Genomic DNA, 18,501 nt, shown 5'->3' on the forward strand with positions numbered 1-18,501 from the left:
TGGGTAACAAAAATTAACTTGGCAGTATAGATTTCCTTTCGCAAATCAATGTAGATATAATGGTTGATGTATTAATAATTTAAACTAAAATGTTTGCCAAATTGGCTATTAAGCATTGTATTTATAGTTTTATGCTGCTCAAGTAAAAATAGACAAAAAAGGAAAGTAAAGATGTGTTTTCTGTAGTACACCATATTAACTTGTAGTACAGTTAGTCTTTGACTTACACGCACACTCTAGATTTAAGTGCTCTATAGAATAGAAATTGCCTGGGGAAGTGAGTGATCTCTCTGTAGAGGAATGCTGTGTTTTATGTGATTGTTCAGATTTTCCAGCACGCACTATTAATTAGTCTTCTCTTTGACCCCAGATTCTGCTGCTGAATCCTTGCCTCTCTGCAAGGCTGCCATGGTGCCTTGGGTGTCAGGGACGTCTCTGCTCTCACTGACAAACAGGGAGGCAAGTGAATTTTTGAGATCACAACTTGGAACTCAGAATATTAATACACCCACACTGCCTGCCCTGTCCCCCGACATGTATATTTCCCTATATTTATAAATGGTAGCTAGGTATAGTTCATAAATTACTATTTAAATATTGCTTGGCCTGGGAATAGAGTTACCATTTTTAGCATGTTTCCATATAAAAGGAAAGTGCATTCTAAGTTCTGAATAGGTTTTGGAATAGCCAGTTCATTCATGATGGCCTATTTACTTTATATATGAGTACCTTTTTGCTTGCCAGGGGCCAAGCATGGAATGTTTGGTACATTTACGAGTTTGTAATCATTAGGGATTATGTATCTCAGTTTGGGGTTAAGCCATGTACTACAGATAATTTACATTTTTGTGTAATTGAGACTGAATGATAGTATTGCTGATATTTTGTTAATGAATGATTGAAGACTGTAATTTTTAATCTGTGTAACTTGGTAGAGTGGAAAACACTATGGTTTTAGAGTCAGATCTGAGTTCAAATTTTAACCTGACTATTTACTAACTGTATTTGTTTCCTCAACTGTAAAATGGAGATGATAATTACAGAATGGTTATGAGATTTTAAATAATTTAGCAGTAGCCCATATAAAGTGCTTAGTCAAAGCACTTGGTACACACTAAACACTCAGCATACCATTAGATCCTTAATTCCTCACATTTAGTTCTTTAGCGTAAAGACATGCATAAAAGCGAGCATTTTACTGAGCTACAGCATAGAATTATGTTTTAAAAGGCATAATAGTAGATAGGTGTGATAGTATATGTTGATATCTCTTTGGCTATGTTAATTAAAGACAGCTTTTTAATTTTTCACATTTTTATAATGCTCATAAACAGCATTTATTAAGTACTTATCTATTAAGGAACGCTCAAGTGGCAAGTAAAAGCAATGAATAAAATAGTGTGCTGTATTTTCTTCCAATTATTATTTCATACAGTAATGTTTGCTTCTGCAGGAAGTCTTATTTTATAGGGAGATTGGGTGAATTTTTATTTCCTGTTTTGAAATAGTAAACTTTTGAAATGCATATATGCCTCTGAAATGCAAATTAGTTTATCAGTAGCCAGTACTGACTTACAAAGCTATTTCAGTGAAAGTGACATAGAAACCTTCTAATGTAAATGAATTTGATAATTGTTCTTATATGAACCTGATGATAAAAATATACAAGTTTAGTTAATGTAATAATGTTTACAGTTCAGTTTCAGGTTAACAAGCTAAGCACAATTAAACAAAAAGAATAATATTTTTGGCCTTGAACATTGAAAATGGTTTGTAAGAAAGTTTGTCTCAGATAACAAGTGCTTCATTTAAGCAATGTTATTTGCCTGGGCCATAGTAAATATGAGATACCTAGAGAAAATTTGTTTATGGGTATCATATACTTAAAATCTCCAGCCAGCTTTGTGGAAGGTAGAGTTAGCAGGTCATTCATGCTTCTCCTCTCCTCTTATTTCCCCTTCTCCTCACTCCCTTCTCCTTGCCCTCTTCTCCTCATCCCTCCTCTTTTCTTTCCACTTCTCTTCCTCCCTTTTTTCCCCCTATTCTTTCCCTGTTTCCCTTTCCTCCAATAGTCTTTACTGAGATTTTTTTTTTTTAACCTGTGAAACATTTCAGACATATTAAAAAAGTATAGTATATCATATAGCAGACAGTATCCACCACTGAGATTAAGCAGATGTTAATTTTTTTGCAGTATATAGTTTAGCTCTTATTTTTTAAAAAAGACAGGCAAAAGAGCAGGGATCCTTAACTTTTGTTAGTTGCAGTATCTTCAGCACTTTGTGTAATGCCTGGGTCTTATTAGGTGTCCAGCAAATATTTGTTAAAATGATCAGCAAAGGAGAACTAACATATATTGAGAGAAGAACAACAAAAACAGGTGTCAAGACTGGAGTGTTTGAAGAAGAGTTATCCACACTATCAGGGATAATGAGAGTTTCAGTAAAAATTGAAAGCAATCCATGGTCATTGATAACCTGGGCAGTCACTGAAAGCATTAGTTTTCATCTTAGCACACATCACTAGGGAAGGCAGTGTCATATAGTCATTTAAAGCCCAGGTTCTAGAGACAGACTGCCTGGGTTCAAATCCCGTTTTTCCACTTAATCAATCTGTGTCATTGAGCAAGTCGTGTTGTTTCAGTTTCCTCTTCTATAAAGTAGAGGTGAAGTTAGAACTTAGAGGGTTGTGAGAATTCAATGAGTTATCTCATGTAAGAAAAAAGCACTTAGAACAATGCCTGGAACATAGTAAGTACTAAAAAAAAAATTGTTGTTATTATTACCAAATAACCTAAACACTGTACCTGGCTACTTGAGTCTTCTGTAGACTCTATCTTAATTTGGCAAAAACCAAGTGACTTCTTTTACACATCAGCAATATCTACTGGTATGAAATGTCTTCCAAACTATAACTTAAGGATGCAAACAATCTCATTATTATTTTTTTTAAATTTCTTTTAGTACTTCCAAATTTATTGACTTTTTAAAAAGGGAGGTATTAATATAAACTTAATGGTAGACAATAATTATAATATTATCAGTGAAAATTAAGCAGTGCTGAGTTTTACTTTAAAAGTTTTACTTTAAAACCATGTATTTTCGATGGTATTTTATTTTCATAGCTGCCTCTTATCCTGAAAAATCTCATAAACTTTGTTCACTTGTCATAGTTTTATATAGATCTGAAAGGATGGTGATAACAGCTGCTAAGTAAATAGTTTGGAATTTTAGAATTACTCCTATTCTCAGCAGTACTAATTAGTGATACTCTTATGCATTGAATGTCAGTATAAGCAGGAAGAGCTGACAATTTTATTTTCTTCTTTGAGCTTTTAAATGTATTCCATTCCATCCGAAACCATTGACCATTTTTCAACATTAATGATACAATAGGAATAGAGAAATTTAGAATGAGAAAATATTTAGGGGTTCTAAAATTTCCTTCTTTTATATTTGAAAAAAATAAGTGTGATTACTTAATGAGGGAAAATAATTTAAGATTAATAACAATGTTTTGTTTTACTTGAAGAACACTTGTTTTTACTTGTACTGAATTGAATGGAGCTATGGTGATAATAATGACAGTCAGTTTTTTTTTTCTTATTTCTAATTCTATAGAGATTAGAGGAAGTTTTCTGACAAATCAGCTTTTTGCTCTATAGTAGTATTTCTCAAACTTTTGTTCTTAAGACCCATTTTACGTTCTTAAAAATTATTGAGGGAGACTACAAGAAACTTTCTGGGGGATTATATTGATACCACATTAGATTAAAACAAATTTAATATAATTATTAATTCATTAAAAATAACAATAAACTCATTACATGTTTATATAAATAACATTTTAATTAAAAATAACTAATTTCCAAGACAAAAAAACTTAATAAGGGTGGCATTGTTTTACATTTTTGCAAAACTCTTTAATGTCTGGCTTAATAGAAGATGTCTGGATTTTTATATTTGCTTCTGCATTTATTATATTATGATATATTGTTTTGGCTGAAGTATATGAAGAAAATGTGGCCTCAAATATAGTTGGAAAAGGGAGAAGTAATTTTAGCTTTTTAGATGATTGTAATCTTTTTTTGATTCTATATCAAAACTTGACAAATGGTAGTTTTCTAAACTGTGAAATCTGAAACTATATCAGTGAACCTTTTTACTTTATTACATTAAAATCCATGGCTATGCTGTGTACTTTGAATGGATCTGTAACCCATATATGGTTTTATAACATTAAACTTGGGTCATCTGGAAAATACTGGTTCATTGAGTTATGCAAATCTTCCAAATGTTGACACGTTTCATTATATAACATCAAAATATCACTTGTTGATAGCACCACCCATCTCAAGGGAAGACGTTAAGCCCATGGTGATGAATACATGTTTCCCCGACTTGTGATTTTCACTTGAAAGTTTAAATTTTATCATTAGCAACTGTCACTTAAGAGATAGGCTTACTTTGTTCATTTTCAAGAAAATGTCTACCAAATATGCAGGTCTAACAACCATAATTCTTTCAAGTAAAAACAGTGTTCCATGGAAATTGGCTCTTTCAGCTTGCTACTCAATCTCACAGGTGGCTTTCCTCAAGACATTTGTCCTTCAGTATACACAGAAATGCTTTATTGAATACCTCCATTTCAATACACAGACTTAAGACCTGTTCTGAAGGTTTGAGATTTTAAAAAATAAAAATAATTTTTTACTCTTTTTTAAAAAAATTTATTTTTAATTTATTTTTGTCTGTGTTGGGTCTTCGTTGCTGCACTTGGGCTTTCTCTAGCTGCTGAGAGCGGGGGCTACTGTTTGTTGCAGTGCGCGGACTTCTCATTGCAGTGGCTTCTCTTGTTGTGGAGCACGGGCTCTAGGCTCGCGGGCTTCAGTAGTTGTGGCACATGGTCTCAGTAGTTGTGGCTCACGGACTCTAGAGCGCAGGCTCAGTAGTTGTGGCACACGGGCTTAGTTGCTCCGCAGTATGTGGGATCTTCCTGGACCAGGGCCAGAACCCGTGTCCCCTGCATTGGCAGGCGGATTTTTAACCACTGCGCCACCAGGGATTCCCAAATTTTTTACTCTTTATCAAGGATATTCTTAAGTAAAACCAGCTTCCCTCCACCTTTCCCCCAACTCCCCACCAGTGTGTGTCAGTGAAGCATACGCTGACTACTAATATAGTTTGATGCCAGGGCCTTGATTCATTCTAAGGCACCATCATTTTTATCCATCTTTGTTTTTGCATTGTGCGTGCAAATGGTAACTCTGTGATAAAGGCAGTTACAATCTCAGTGTTATTATGAAAATAGTTTTCTCCTTGTGGATCCCTTGTGGATCCCAAATGATTCGTGGATCATACTTTGTATGCAGTAGGCCAATTTGTGGATGTATCTTTTAGTTATTAGAGGATAGTTATTTACTGATTTTTTTTTTACCTGAATTTTCCTGTTCAATTTTCTGTCTTGAGACAAATTTCATAGCTTTGAACTACTGTACATTTTTAAGGAATCCAGGTGATAGAAGGTTCTTGAGAGGAACCAGTCTTGAATATTAATTATTTAACAGTTCCAAAGATTTAGAACAGTGAAAAGGAAATAATTTCGCCTTGGTTTTGAATGGTTCTCTGGACCAAGGTTTAGAGAAAAGCAAGGAAAAGTTTTTATCAGTGGAAGCTGGTACAAGAGCTTCAAAATAAAACTGTCCTTTCATCTTTATATTATGTTCTCAGAGCTCTTGAATCTTGAGAAATTGGTGTTGGGGTTTTGGTGCTGGAGGAATAGAAGTTGAGGGGTTCCAAACCTTTATTAGATCCACACTGAAACTAGAGCCACTGTACTTTAATTTTTTTTCTGTGTTGAGGTTCTGTTTAGGATTTTAGTAGGAAAAAGTATTCTGTGGCTAAAATATGTTTAGAAACTTCATGTTTATCTTTAGGACTTACTTCTGAATAGCTTAGTTCATTTTCTTATGCAGATTATCATTGCTGGTTGATATTTACATATGGGTTCATCCATTTAACACATGTTTATTACAGTATACACTATGTGGCAGGCACTGGCTGTATATGGGAAGGAGTTAGGACAGAAGGCAGACATTGACAGACATAGTTCTGTTCCCTACCCTTGGATACTACGCAATTTTGGACTTTACAGTCTAGCAGAGTCTTCTCCATACTTCAGCTGGTCCTGGGTCAGGTTCCCTACATCTGTTTTCCAGTCTCAAAATTATTACCCCAGTGACCTTTAAAGTTTTGTATTTTAAAAATAATTTCAGACTCACAAAAATGAATGGAACAAGAATAGTGTAAAGAATTCTTCTGTATCCCTTGTCTAGTTTTCCAAATGTTAATATTTTATCACATTTTCTTTATATTTCTATCATTCTTTTTTTCTGAACTATTTGAAAGTTACAGACATGATCCTCTGAAACTCAGTGTGTATTTTATATTTTGTGAAATGCAGGACAGTCTTGTGAAGTAACCAAAGGACATTAATCTATCTGTAAGCCTTATTCATTTAATATATCTATATGTATTAAATCTTATTTAGTCTGTCTATGAATTTAAATTTTTTCAATTGACCAAATAATACAGCAAAATAAAAAATATTTTTCTCTCATCCAGGGTCAGATTCAGGATCTTGAGTTGCTTTCGTTTTCTTTAATTTGGGAAAGTTTCTGTCTTTTATGACACTGAGTTTTTAAAATTGCATAGGCCAGTTATTTTGTAGAGTGTCCCTCAGTTTGGGTTTGTCTAATGTTTCATCTTAGTAGAATCTGATTATGCATTTTTTGCAGGGCTACTTAGTACTGATGTTGTGTCCCTCTCAGGTTGTTTTATCTGGAGCCACATGATGTTGATTTGTCCCATTATTAGTGGTGTCGGCTTTGATCACCTGCCAGTTCTTTTCGCTATAAAGATGCTGTGTTTTTCCTTTGTAATTAATAAGTATATTATGAGGAAATACTTGAGACTACGTGAATATCCTGTTCCTCATCAGAATTTCATTAACTACTTTTGCATCCCTTTGAGGAGTTTTGATTGAACCAATATTATTAATACGGTAGTTGCCAAATGGTGAATTTCTCCTTTAATTAGCTGACATTCTAACATGTACATACACATGGATTCTTATTTTACTTAGTACTATCAAATTACTGTCACTTATTTTGATTCTCAGATTGTCCCAGATCTGGTCCCTTCAAACTGACTCCTGTCTTCTTAAGACAAGTTTCCATCATTCTTTGAACATTTCCTTAGTTTCTGGCACAAGATGTTCTGGGTCCATCTTGTACTATTCCAGCCCCTGAAGTGGAATGAGCTGTTTTTCCAAGAAGTCTCAATTCCTTTTAGTAGAGAATAGTATTTAGATAAAAGGTCTGGGTGCTAGTTGTCTTGCCCATTGTTAGTGGGGTGTCATTGCTTCTAAGCCCTCTCAATTGATAGAGTTAGGAGACACACACACACGTTCATATCTCTCTCTTATTTCTGTGTGTGTATATCTACATATTTAGTTCAAGTTGATACCTCCAATTTCAATCCAGCACCACAGGATTCATTCTAATCTGACATTTTCAGTATTTCTAATTCCCTCTGCTGATGGTGATACACCTGGCTCTGATTATTTATAATACATTTACTTATTTAGTCAATCCTAGTATGCATAGAAGATAGTCTCAAAATCGCTAGCCCACACCAGTGGTAAAAATTAACTAGTGTTCTTTTTGTTTTCAGCTTGAGCGTATATAGACAAAATACAGTGTTCAAAAGTTACTTCAGTTAGTTCTTCCTAGTGGCCCTACCCCCCTTTCAGTGTGGATATGTTAATTATTTGAAATACTTTCAGGTCTAGTTCTTTCTGTCTATATACTGCTTTAGGGGTTAGCCCTCCTCTATCCTTGTTGATTTTATTTATTTTTTGAGGATGTGAAACATTGATATGGTTCAGAACTATAGGAGCTCATAACAGGAGTCAGAAAGGTATATTCGAAAGTGTCATTTGCCCATCTCTTCCACTCCATTTTCATATACTCCCGATAGGCTGAAAAGTGGCCCCATGGACGGCATGCAAGTGCTAATCTCTGAAATTTGTTAATTTGAAAACAGCATCTTTCCAGATGTGATTAAACTAAGACTCAAGATAGTTTATCCTGGGTGGGCTCTAAACGCAATCACAGATATTCTTATGAGGGAAGCAGAAGGAGACTTGACATAGGAGAGGAGAAGGCAATGTGATCATAGAGGCAGAGATTGGAGTGTTGTAACCACAAGCCAAGGAATGGTGGCAGCCACCAGATGTTATATGAGACAAGGAACAAATTCCTTCTTAGAGCCTCCTAAGGGAGTGAGGCCCTATCACACCTTAATTTCAGCTCAGCGAAACTGATTTCATACTTCTGACCTTCAGAGCTGTGAGAGAATAGATTTATGTTGTTTTAAGCCACCAGGTTGGTGGTAATTTGTTACAGCAGCCACAGTAAACTAATACACACCCCTTGTTGGTAACCAGTCTTATTATTTTCTTTTTTTTTTGTTTTTTTTAACATCTTTATTGGAGTATAATTGCTTTACAGTGTTGTGTTAGTTGCTGCTGTATAACAAAGTGAATCAGCTATACGTATATATATCCCCATATCGCCTCCCTCTTGCATCTCTCTCCCTCCCACCCTCCCTATCCCACCCCTCTAGGTGGTCACAAAGCACCGAGCTGATCTCCCTGTGCTATGCGGCTGCTTCCCACTAGCTATCTATTTTACATTCGGTAGTGTATATATGTCCATGCCACTCTCTCACTTCGTCCCAGCTTACCCTTCCTCCTCCCCGTGTCCTTAAGTCTGTTCTCTACGTCTGTGTCTTTATTCCTGTCCTGCCCCTAGGTTCTTAAGAACCATTTTTTTTTTTTTTTAGATTCCATATATATGTGTTAGCATATGGTATTTGTTTTTCTCTTTCTGACTTACTTCACTCTGTATGACAGTCTCTAGATCCATCCACCTCACTATAAGTAACTCAATTTTGTTTCTTTTTATGGCTGAGTAATATTCCATTGTATATATGTGCCACACCTCCTTTATCCATCATCTGTCAATGGACACTTAGGTTGCTTTCATGTCCTAGCTATTGTAAATAGAGCTGCAGTGAACATTGTGGTACATGACTCTTTTTGAATCACGTTTTTCTCAGGGTATATGCTCAGTAGTGGGATTACTGGGTCATATGGTAGTTCTGTTTTTAGTTTTGTAAGGAACCTCTATACTGCTCTCCATAGTGGCTGTATCAGTTTACATTCCCACCAACAGTGCAAGAGTGTTCCCTTTTCTCCACACCCTCTCCAGCATTTATTGTTTGTAGATTTTTTGATGATGGCCATTCTGCCTGGTGTGAGGTGATACCTCATTGTAGTTTTGATTTGCATTTCTCTAATGATTAGTGATGTTAAGCATCCTTTCATGTGTTTGTTGGCAATCTGTATATCTTCTTTGGAGAAATGTCTATTTAGGTCTTCTGCCCATTTTTGGATTAGGTTGTTTGTTTTTTTGATATTGAGCTGCATGAGCTGCTTGTATATTTTGGAGATTAATCCTTTGTAAATTGCTTCATTTGCAAATATTTTCTCCCCTTCTGAGGGTTGTCTTTTCATCTTGTTTATGGTTTCCTTTGCTGTGCAAAAGCTTTTAAGTTTCATTAGGTCCCATTTGTTTAATTTTGTTTTTATTTCCATTACTCTAGGAGGTGGGTCAAAAAAGATATCGCTGTGGTTTAGGTCAAAGAGTGTTTTTCTCTGAGAGTTTTATAGTGTCTGGTCTTACATTTAGGTCTTTAATCCATTTTGAGTTCTTTTTTTTTTTTTAAATTTATTTATTTTTTAAATTTATTTTTGGCTGTGTTGGGTCTTCATCCTTGCGCACGGGCTTTCTCTAGTTGCAGTGAACGGGGGCTACTCTTCGTTGCGGCAGGCAGGCTTCTCATTGCAGTGGCTTCTCTTGTTGCAGAGCATGGGCTCTAGGTGCGCGGGCTTCAGTAGTTGTGGCTCGCAGGCTCTAGAGTGCAGGCTCAGTAGTTGTGCGCACGGGCTTAGTTGCTCCTTGGCATGTGGGATCTTCCCTGACCAGGGCTTGAACCTGTGTCCCCTGCATTGGCAGGCGGATTCTTAGCCACTGCACCACCAGGGAAGTCCCTTTGAGTTTATTTTTGTGTATGATGTTAGGGAGCGTTCTAATTTCATTCTTTTACATGTAGCTGTCTAGTTTTCCCAGCACCACTTACTGAAGAGACAGTTTTTTCTCTATTGTATGTTCTTGCCTCCTTTGTCGTAAATTAGGTGACCATATGTGCGTGGGTTTATCTCTGGGCTTTCTATCCTGTACCATTGATCTATATTTCTGTTTTTGTGCCAGTACCATACTGTCTTGATGACTGTAGCTTTGTAGTATAGTCTGAAGTCAGGGAATCTGATTCCTCCAGCTCCGTTTTCCTTTCTCAAGGATGCTTTGGCTATTTGGGGTCTTTTGTGTTTCCATATGAATTGTAAAATTTTTTGTTGTAGTTTTGTGAAGAATGCCATTGGTAGTTTGATAGGGATTGCATTGAACCTGTAGATTGCTTTGGGTAGTATAGTCATTTTCACAATATTGATTCTTCCAATCCAAGAACATGGTATATTTCTCCATCTGTTTATGTCATCTTTGATTTCTTTCATCAGTGTTTTATTCTGAGTACAAGTCTTTCACCTCCTTAGGTAGGTTTATTCCTAGGTATTTTATTCTTTTTGTTGCAATGGTAAATGGGATTGTTTCCTTAATTTCTCTTTCTGATTTTTCGTTGTTAGTGTATAGGAATGCCAGAGATTTCTGTGCATTAATTTTGTATCCTGCAACTTACCAAATTCATTGATTAGTTCTAGTAGTTTTCTGGTGGCATCTTTAGGATTTTCTATGTATAGTATCATGTTATTTGCGAACAGTGACAGTTTTACTTCTTCTTTTCCAATTTGTACTCCTTTTATTTCTTTTTCTTCTGATTTCCGCGGCTAGGACTTCCAAAACTATGTTGAATAATAGTGGCGAGAGTGGACATCCTTGTCTTGTTCCTGATCTTAGAGGAAATGCTTTCAGTTTTTCACCATGGAGAGCGATGTTGGCTGTGAGTTTGTCATATATGGCCTGTATCATGTTGAGGTAGTTTCCCTCTATGCCCATTTTCTATAGAGTTTTTATCATAAATAGGTGTTGAATTTTGTCAAAAGCTTTTTCTACATCTATTGAGATGATCATATTGTTTTTATTCCTTAATTTGTTAATGTGGTATTTCACATTGTGATTGGCATATATGAAGAATCCTTGCATTCCTGAGATAAATCCCACTTGATCATGGTGTATGATCCTTTTAATATGTTGTTGGATTGTATTTGCTAGTATTTTGTTGAGGATTTTTGCATCAGTGATATTGGTCTATAATTTTTTTGTGATATCTTTTTCTGGTTTTGGTATCAGGGTGATGGCGGCTTCGTAGAACAAATTTTGGAGTGTTCCTCCTTCAGCACTTTTTTGGATGAGTTTGATGAAGGATAAGTGTTAGCTCTTCTCTAAATGTTTGATAGAATTTGCCTGTGAAGCCATTTGGTCCTGGACTTTTGTTTGTTGGAAGATTTTTAATTACAGTTTCAATTTCATTACTTGTGATAGGTCTGTTTATATTTTCTAATTCTTCCTGGTTCAGTCTTGGAAAACTGTACCTTTCCAAGGATTTGTCCATTTCTTCGTGGTTGTCCATTTTATTGGCATATAGTTGTTTGTAGTAGTCTCTTATAATCCTTTGTATTTCTGCAGTGTCACTTGTGATTTCTCCTTTTGCATTTCTAATTTTATTGATTTGTATCCTCTCGCTTATTTTCTTGATGAGTCTGGCTGAGGGTTTATCAATTTTGTTTATCTTCTCAAAGAATTAGCTTTTAGTTTTATTGATCTTTGCTACTGTTCTCTTCGTTTCTATTTCATTTATTTCTGCTTTGATATTTGTTATTTTTTTCCTTCTACTGACTTTGGGTTTTCTTTGTTCTTCTTTCTCTGCTTGCTTTAGGTGTAGGGTTAGATTGTTTATTTGAGGTTTTTCTTGTTTCTTGAGGTGAGATTGAATGCTGTAAACTTCCCTCTTAGAACTGCTTTTGCTGTATTTGCTGGTTTTGGATCATCGTGTTTTCATTGTCATTTGTCTCTAGGTATTTTTTGATTTCCTCTTTGATTTCTTCAGTGATCTCTTGGTTATTTAGTAGCATATTGTTTAGCCTCCATGTGTTTGTGTTTTTCATGTTCTTTTTCCTGCAAATAATTTCCAGTCTCACAGTTTGGTCAGTAAAGATGCTTGATATGATTTCAGTTTTCTTAACTTTATCAAGGCTTGATTTGTGACCGAAGATATGGTCTATCCTGGAGAATGTTGTGTGTGCACTTGAGAAGAAAGTGTAATCTGCTGTTTTCGGATGCAATGTCCTATAAACATCAATTAAATCTATTTGGTCTGTTGTGTCATTTAAAGCTTGCGTTTCTTTATTAATTTTCTTTCTGGATGATCTGTCCATTGGTGTAAGTGAAGTGTTAAAAGTCCCCCACTATTATTGTGTTACTGTCGATTTTCTCTTTTATGGCTGTTAGCATTTGCTTTATGTATTGAGGTACTACTATGTTGGGTGCATATATATTTATAATTGTTATATATTCCTCTTGGATTGATCCCTTGATCATTATGTAGTGTCCTTCCTTGTCTCTTGTAACATTCTTTATTTTAAAAGTCTACTTTATCTGATATGAGTATTGCTACTCCAGCTTTCTTTTGATTTCCATTTGCATGGAATATCTTTTTCCATCCCCTCACTTTCACTCTGTATGTGTCCCTACATCTGAAGTGGGTCTCTTGTAGACAGCATATATACAGGTCTTGGTTTTGTATCCATTCAGCCAGTCTGTGTCTTTTGGTTGGCACATTTAATCCATTCACATTTAAGGTAATTATCCATATGTATGTTCCTATTACGATTTCTCAGTTGTTTTGGGTTTGTTTTTGTAGGTCCTTTTCTTCTCTTGTGTTTCCCACTTAGAGAAGTTCCTTTAGTATTTGTTGTAGAGCTGGTTTGGTGGTGCTGAATTCTCTTAGCTTTTGCTTGTCTGAAATGCTTTTGGTTTCTCAGTGGAATCTGAATGAGATCCTTGCTGGGTAGAGTAATCTTGGTTGTAGGTTTTTCTCTTCATCACTTTAAGTATATTCTCTCACTCCCTTCTGGCCTGCAGAGTTTCTGCTGAAAAATCAGCTCGTAACTTTATGGGGATTCCTTTGTATGTTGTTTTTTATTTTTTCTTTGCTGCTTTTAATATTTTTTCTTTGAACTTAATTTTTGTTAGTTTGATTAATATGTGTCTTGGTGTGTTTCTTCTAGGGTTTATCCTTTATGGGGCTCTCTGTGCTTCCTGGTCTTGGGTGGCTATTTCCTTTCCCATGTTAGGGAAGTTTTCCACTATAATCTCTTCAAATATTTTCTCAGACCCTTTCTTTTTCTCTTCTTCTTCTAGGACCCCCTATAATTCGAATATTGGTGTGTTTAGAGTTGTCCCAGAGGTCTCTGAGGTTGTCTTCAATTCTTTTCATCCTTTTTTTTTATTCTGCTCCTCGGCAGGTATTTCCACCATTTTGTCTTCCAGCTCACTTATTTGTTGTTCTGCCTCAGTTATTCTGTTATTGATCCCTTCATTTCAGTTATTGTGTCATTCATCTGTGTTCTTCTTTAGTTCTTCTAGATCTCTTTTAAACATTTCTTGTATTTTCTCAATTTGTGCCTCCATTCTATTTCTGAGATTCTGGATCATCTTTACTATCATTACTCTGAATTATTTTTCAGGTAGGTTGCCTATTTCCTCTTTATTTATTTGGTCTTGTAGGTTTTTATCTTGCTCCTTCATCTGTGACATATTATTTTGCTGTCTCGTTTATTTTCCTTTTTTTTTATGAGTGGGATTGTGTTCCTGTCTTACTGGTTGTTTGGCCTGAGGCTTCCAACACTGGAGTTTCTAGGCTGTTGGGTAGAGTTGGGTCTTGGTGCTGAGATGAGGACCTCTGGGAGACCTCATTCTGATGAATATTCCCTGGGGTCTGAGGTTCTCTGTTAGTCCAGTGGTTTGGACTCTGAGCTCCCACTGCAGGAGTTTCAGCCCAATCCCCAGTTTGTGAACCAAGATCCTGCAAGCCGCGTGGGGTGGCCAAAAAAAAAAAAAAAGGGAGAACAATAACAATGTAAACAATAAAGTTAGACTAGGGAACTAACAGATATGTTAGAAAAAATATAAAAATAAAAATATAGATGAAACAACAATCAGAAGGTAAAACAGAACCACATAGTAAAAAAGAAGAGGAGGAAAAAATAGTTGGAAAAGGACTTGGCTGTGGAGGGTGGGACCTAAGCAGGGGTGAGGTTTGGGCAGTGGGTGGGGCCAATGCTTAGGACCCACAGGGCTGGAAAACGCCCTGGGGGGTGTGGGGGGTGGGGCTTAGGCTCAACAGAGTAGAAGAGGCCCAGGCGTGCCTCACACCTCTTCTGGTTTCAGAGGGTGGGCGACCCCACCTTAGCAGGCTTCCTGGCAAACGCCCTCCACTCCTCTTCTGCTTCTCTCGTCCTGGAGGTCCCCTCCCACCTGCCTCTCCTGATCTCCCTGCCCTCCTCCTATGCCCCCAGGGCCCACGCTGCCTGGAGGTTGCTTTGGAAGGTGGGGGACTGCCCAGCAGGCTCCCTGAGCCTGAGTGGGTGGGGCAAACACCCTCCACTCCTTTCCTTTGCTCCTCTGGTCCTGGAGGGGCCCTCCCACCTGCCTCTCCTGTTCTCTCCCTCCTTCGCCCCCAGGACCAACCCGGCCCAGAGGGGACCTCTGAGGGTATAGGGCCCTCAGAGCCGGGCAGACTTTCCCAGCTGATTGGGAAGGGGAAACGCTGTGCCTGCTCCCCCCTGATTGGAGCCCCCAAGGGTCCCTCCAGGTGTGGGAACCCTTCCCCCATCTTAGCCACCCCTCAGGGGTGCTGGTCCTGTGGGCCTCCATTTCTCCTCCCCCCTCAGTCCCCCCAGGTCCTACTGGTTCACTTGTGGGTTCTTCCCGTCTCCTTGGGTATCGGGGTCCCCCACCAGTGTCCGGCAGGCGCCCTCCCAAATAGTAAGTCAATATACAAATGTGCTTATTTTTGGTTTGGAATTACTTATTAAATGTTTTTATAGACTCTTCTGTCTCAGGATTAATTTTTGACTCTTGGAATTTAAAATGAAAATAGTTGGATTACTTCTGAGGAGATGGAGCTGGTGATGATACTTTTATATTACTTCTAATCACCAGAAATTGGTTTCAGTAGGCTTTGATGTCATTGGAGAAAGACTGCTTCTCACAATTAATAATAATGTCAATCTGAGAATAATTTCATGTTGTAACAACAGTAAATTAACTGGCAGAAACACATGTTTCTATAGAGTGTATTGTGTTTTTATGTCATTTTTGAGTTTTTCTACTTGGTGAGTTGCACACATGTACATACTCAGTGAACATATGATGTGTGAACCTTCATTAAGACCATTTCACTTGTTGGTCATAGTGATTACTTTCTATATGTCAAACATGGTACTAGATGATGGAAAAGCAGTGACAAAAGAAGTAGGAGATAGTGTTGCTAATCAGAATACTACATGAGATGACATATAAAAGGCAGCAAAATATTCTTGCAGAGATTGATGGAGTACAGAATGATTATATCATCTCTCTGGGAGGAATGGGGGCTGGATTTTGAGAAAGTTGATGGATGTCCATTGATTGACAAAGAGGATAAGGGAGAAAAAGTCCATCTTCTAAAAGGAAGGAATGGTGTGTTACAGGGTGACAGCTGAGAATGACAAAATTGTTCTGTGGAAAGCAAGCAAATTAAATTGGCTCGAATGGAAGTTTGTATAGAATATAGTCAGAAATTAGGTTGTAGAGGTAATTGAGGTGTGTGGATGTAGAAAATTTTGAGCATTGGTCCGAAAAGAGAGATGTTTCTGATTGACCTGTATATTAAGAAGTAGACAAAATTAAAGAACATTGTGTTCACAAGGCAAGTTTTATAGGTGCTGACTTATTTTAAGATGAACTATGAAGCAAATTAAGACACTGAGTGTTACTGTGTTTGAATATAATTTTCAAAATGAAAACCTGTTCCTTATTGGGATTTGAAAGGCACAGCTCTCAGAATAAGTGAATATGTAAAATTTTTACATGTTATGACTGGCTACATAAGGGGAAAAAAAAGGGACTTTAAAAAAAAGTATTAATAATGGTAACTGAAGTTTGAGTGGGGCTGAAGTTCATGTATATATATATATATTTTGTTTGTTTGTTTATTTGTTCTAGGTTGCTGCTTTTGCTAAGAGAGCACCCATGACCCTGATGGTGTTTCCATTCACAATAAAGGGCTCTATTGCCTTCATTGATTAGCTGATCAAATTCAGGTTAGTAGATTTTGTGGGCAGTACTTCTTTGTTCCAATTATATGTTAATATTTTGAGAAATGGATAATTTTGTATTTAAAGCTACATATGTATGTACCAGTGAAGTAGAAGGGCCAAGTCAATCTAAACTCTATTGAATTATGTACCTACTATGCTACCTACTATGTACAATCTGCAGTGTATAAAATGGAAAAATATTTTATTTCCTATTTGATAGTTTTTTACTTTAAAGTAAGGGCTAGATAAAACAAGTTGTGGCTGAATATGGTACACTGTACTTTTGGCATCGTTGTGTGGTATATTTGGTGCTGAAATAAACAACTCATCTTAAAATTTTTTGAAATTTTTAGTAGCTTTTAAAAGTTTCGTTCTTGTTCGTATTTCATTTATACACTCAAATTTTTATTTGTTTTTTTGTTCAGTCTGTGAGTTTTGACAAATGTATATTCTTTACCATAATCTTTTAGATTCACTCATGTTGCCTTTTTGTATTTAACCTCTCTCTCCACCTCAATCCCTAGCAATCACAGATCTGTTTTTTGTCCTTGTTGTTTACTTTTCCCAGTATATCATTTAAGTGAAATCATTTAGTGTGTAGCTTTTAAAATCTGGCTTCTTTCACTTAGCATAATGCATTTGGATTCACCCTTGTTGTGTGTACCAGTAGTTCATTCTTTTTTATTGCTGAGTAGTGTTCTATTGTATGGATATACTGCTGTTAGTTTATCCATTCACCGTCTGATGGACATTGGGGAGTTTCTAGTTTTTGGTGATTATTGCAGTCATACTATTTTTTCTTTTTTTTTCCCTTTGATAAAATGCACGTAAAATGTACCTTCTTAACCATTTTTAAATGTACAGTTCAGTGGTGTTAAATACATTCACATTGTTGTACAGCCATCACCACCATCCATCCCCATAACTTTTCATCTTGTAAAACTGAAACTCTATACCCATTAAATAGTAACTCTCCATTCTCTGCTCCCCCTAACCCCTGGCAACCACCATGATACTTTATTGTTTTGACTACTCTAAGTACTTTATATGAGTGGAATTATATAGTATTTGTCTTTTTGTGACTGACTTATTTCACTTAGCATAATGTGCTCAAGGTTCACCCGTTTGTAGCATATTGCAGAATTTCTTTCCTTTTTAAGGTTAAATGATATTTCATTATATGTATATACCACATTTTTTTATCCACTCATCAGTTGACGGATAGCTGAGTTGCTTCCATGTTTTAGCTACTGTGAATAATGCGACTGTGAACATGAGTGTACAAAGATCTCTTCAAGACCCTGCTTTCATTTCTTTTTGTGTATATACTCAGAAGTGAAATTGCTGCATCATATGATAATTCTGTTTTTAATTTTTTGAGAAACCACCATACTGTTTTCCACAGGAGCTGTACTATTTTACATTTCCACTAGTAATACACAGGGGTTCCAACTTCTCCACATCCTTGCCAGTGCTTATTATTTTCTGTTTGTTTGTTTATTTATTTATCTCTCTATTATTTATTTTTTAAAGTAGCCATCTTAATAGGTGGTATCACACTATAGTTTTCATTTGCATTTCCCTAATGATTGGTGACATTGAGCATCTTTTCATGGCATTTCATATTGGTAATTTATATATCTTCTTTGGAGAAATGTCTTTTCAAGTCCTTTTTCCAGTTTTGAGTCGTGCTGGTTTTTTGCTGTTGTGTTGATTTTTAGGAGTTCTTACATATTCTGGTTAATAATCTCTTATCAGATATATGACTTGCAAGTATTTTCTCCTATTCTGTGAGTTGCCTTTTTACTCTGTGGGTAGTATCTTATGATGCCCCAAATTTTTAATTTTCATGAAATCAAATTTGTTTTTCACTTTTTTTATGTGTCTTTGGTGTCCCCCATCCAAGAAATTATTGCTAAATTCAGTGCCATGATGCTTTTGCCCTTTTGTTTCTTCTAAGAGTTTTATTGTTTTAGGTCTTACATTTAGGTACTTATC

The 18,501-nt window shown here is 36.3% G+C and overlaps 1 protein-coding gene across 3 annotated transcripts in view; it reads left to right on the forward strand.

Moving 5' to 3' along the window:
* The window catches only part of FUT8 (fucosyltransferase 8), a 321,610-nt gene that overhangs the window by 33,367 nt on the left and 269,742 nt on the right, over nucleotides 1-18,501 (forward strand). For all 3 annotated transcript variants that reach the window (XM_059915753.1, XM_059915752.1, XM_059915751.1), the window contains exon 2: nucleotides 16,409-16,506. The gene's annotated coding sequence lies outside the window, so the exon portion shown is untranslated. The remainder of the gene's footprint in view (nucleotides 1-16,408; nucleotides 16,507-18,501) is intronic.

This window comes from Balaenoptera ricei, chromosome 2 (assembly GCF_028023285.1).
Source record: "Balaenoptera ricei isolate mBalRic1 chromosome 2, mBalRic1.hap2, whole genome shotgun sequence".
NCBI classification, from domain to species: domain Eukaryota; kingdom Metazoa; phylum Chordata; class Mammalia; order Artiodactyla; family Balaenopteridae; genus Balaenoptera; species Balaenoptera ricei.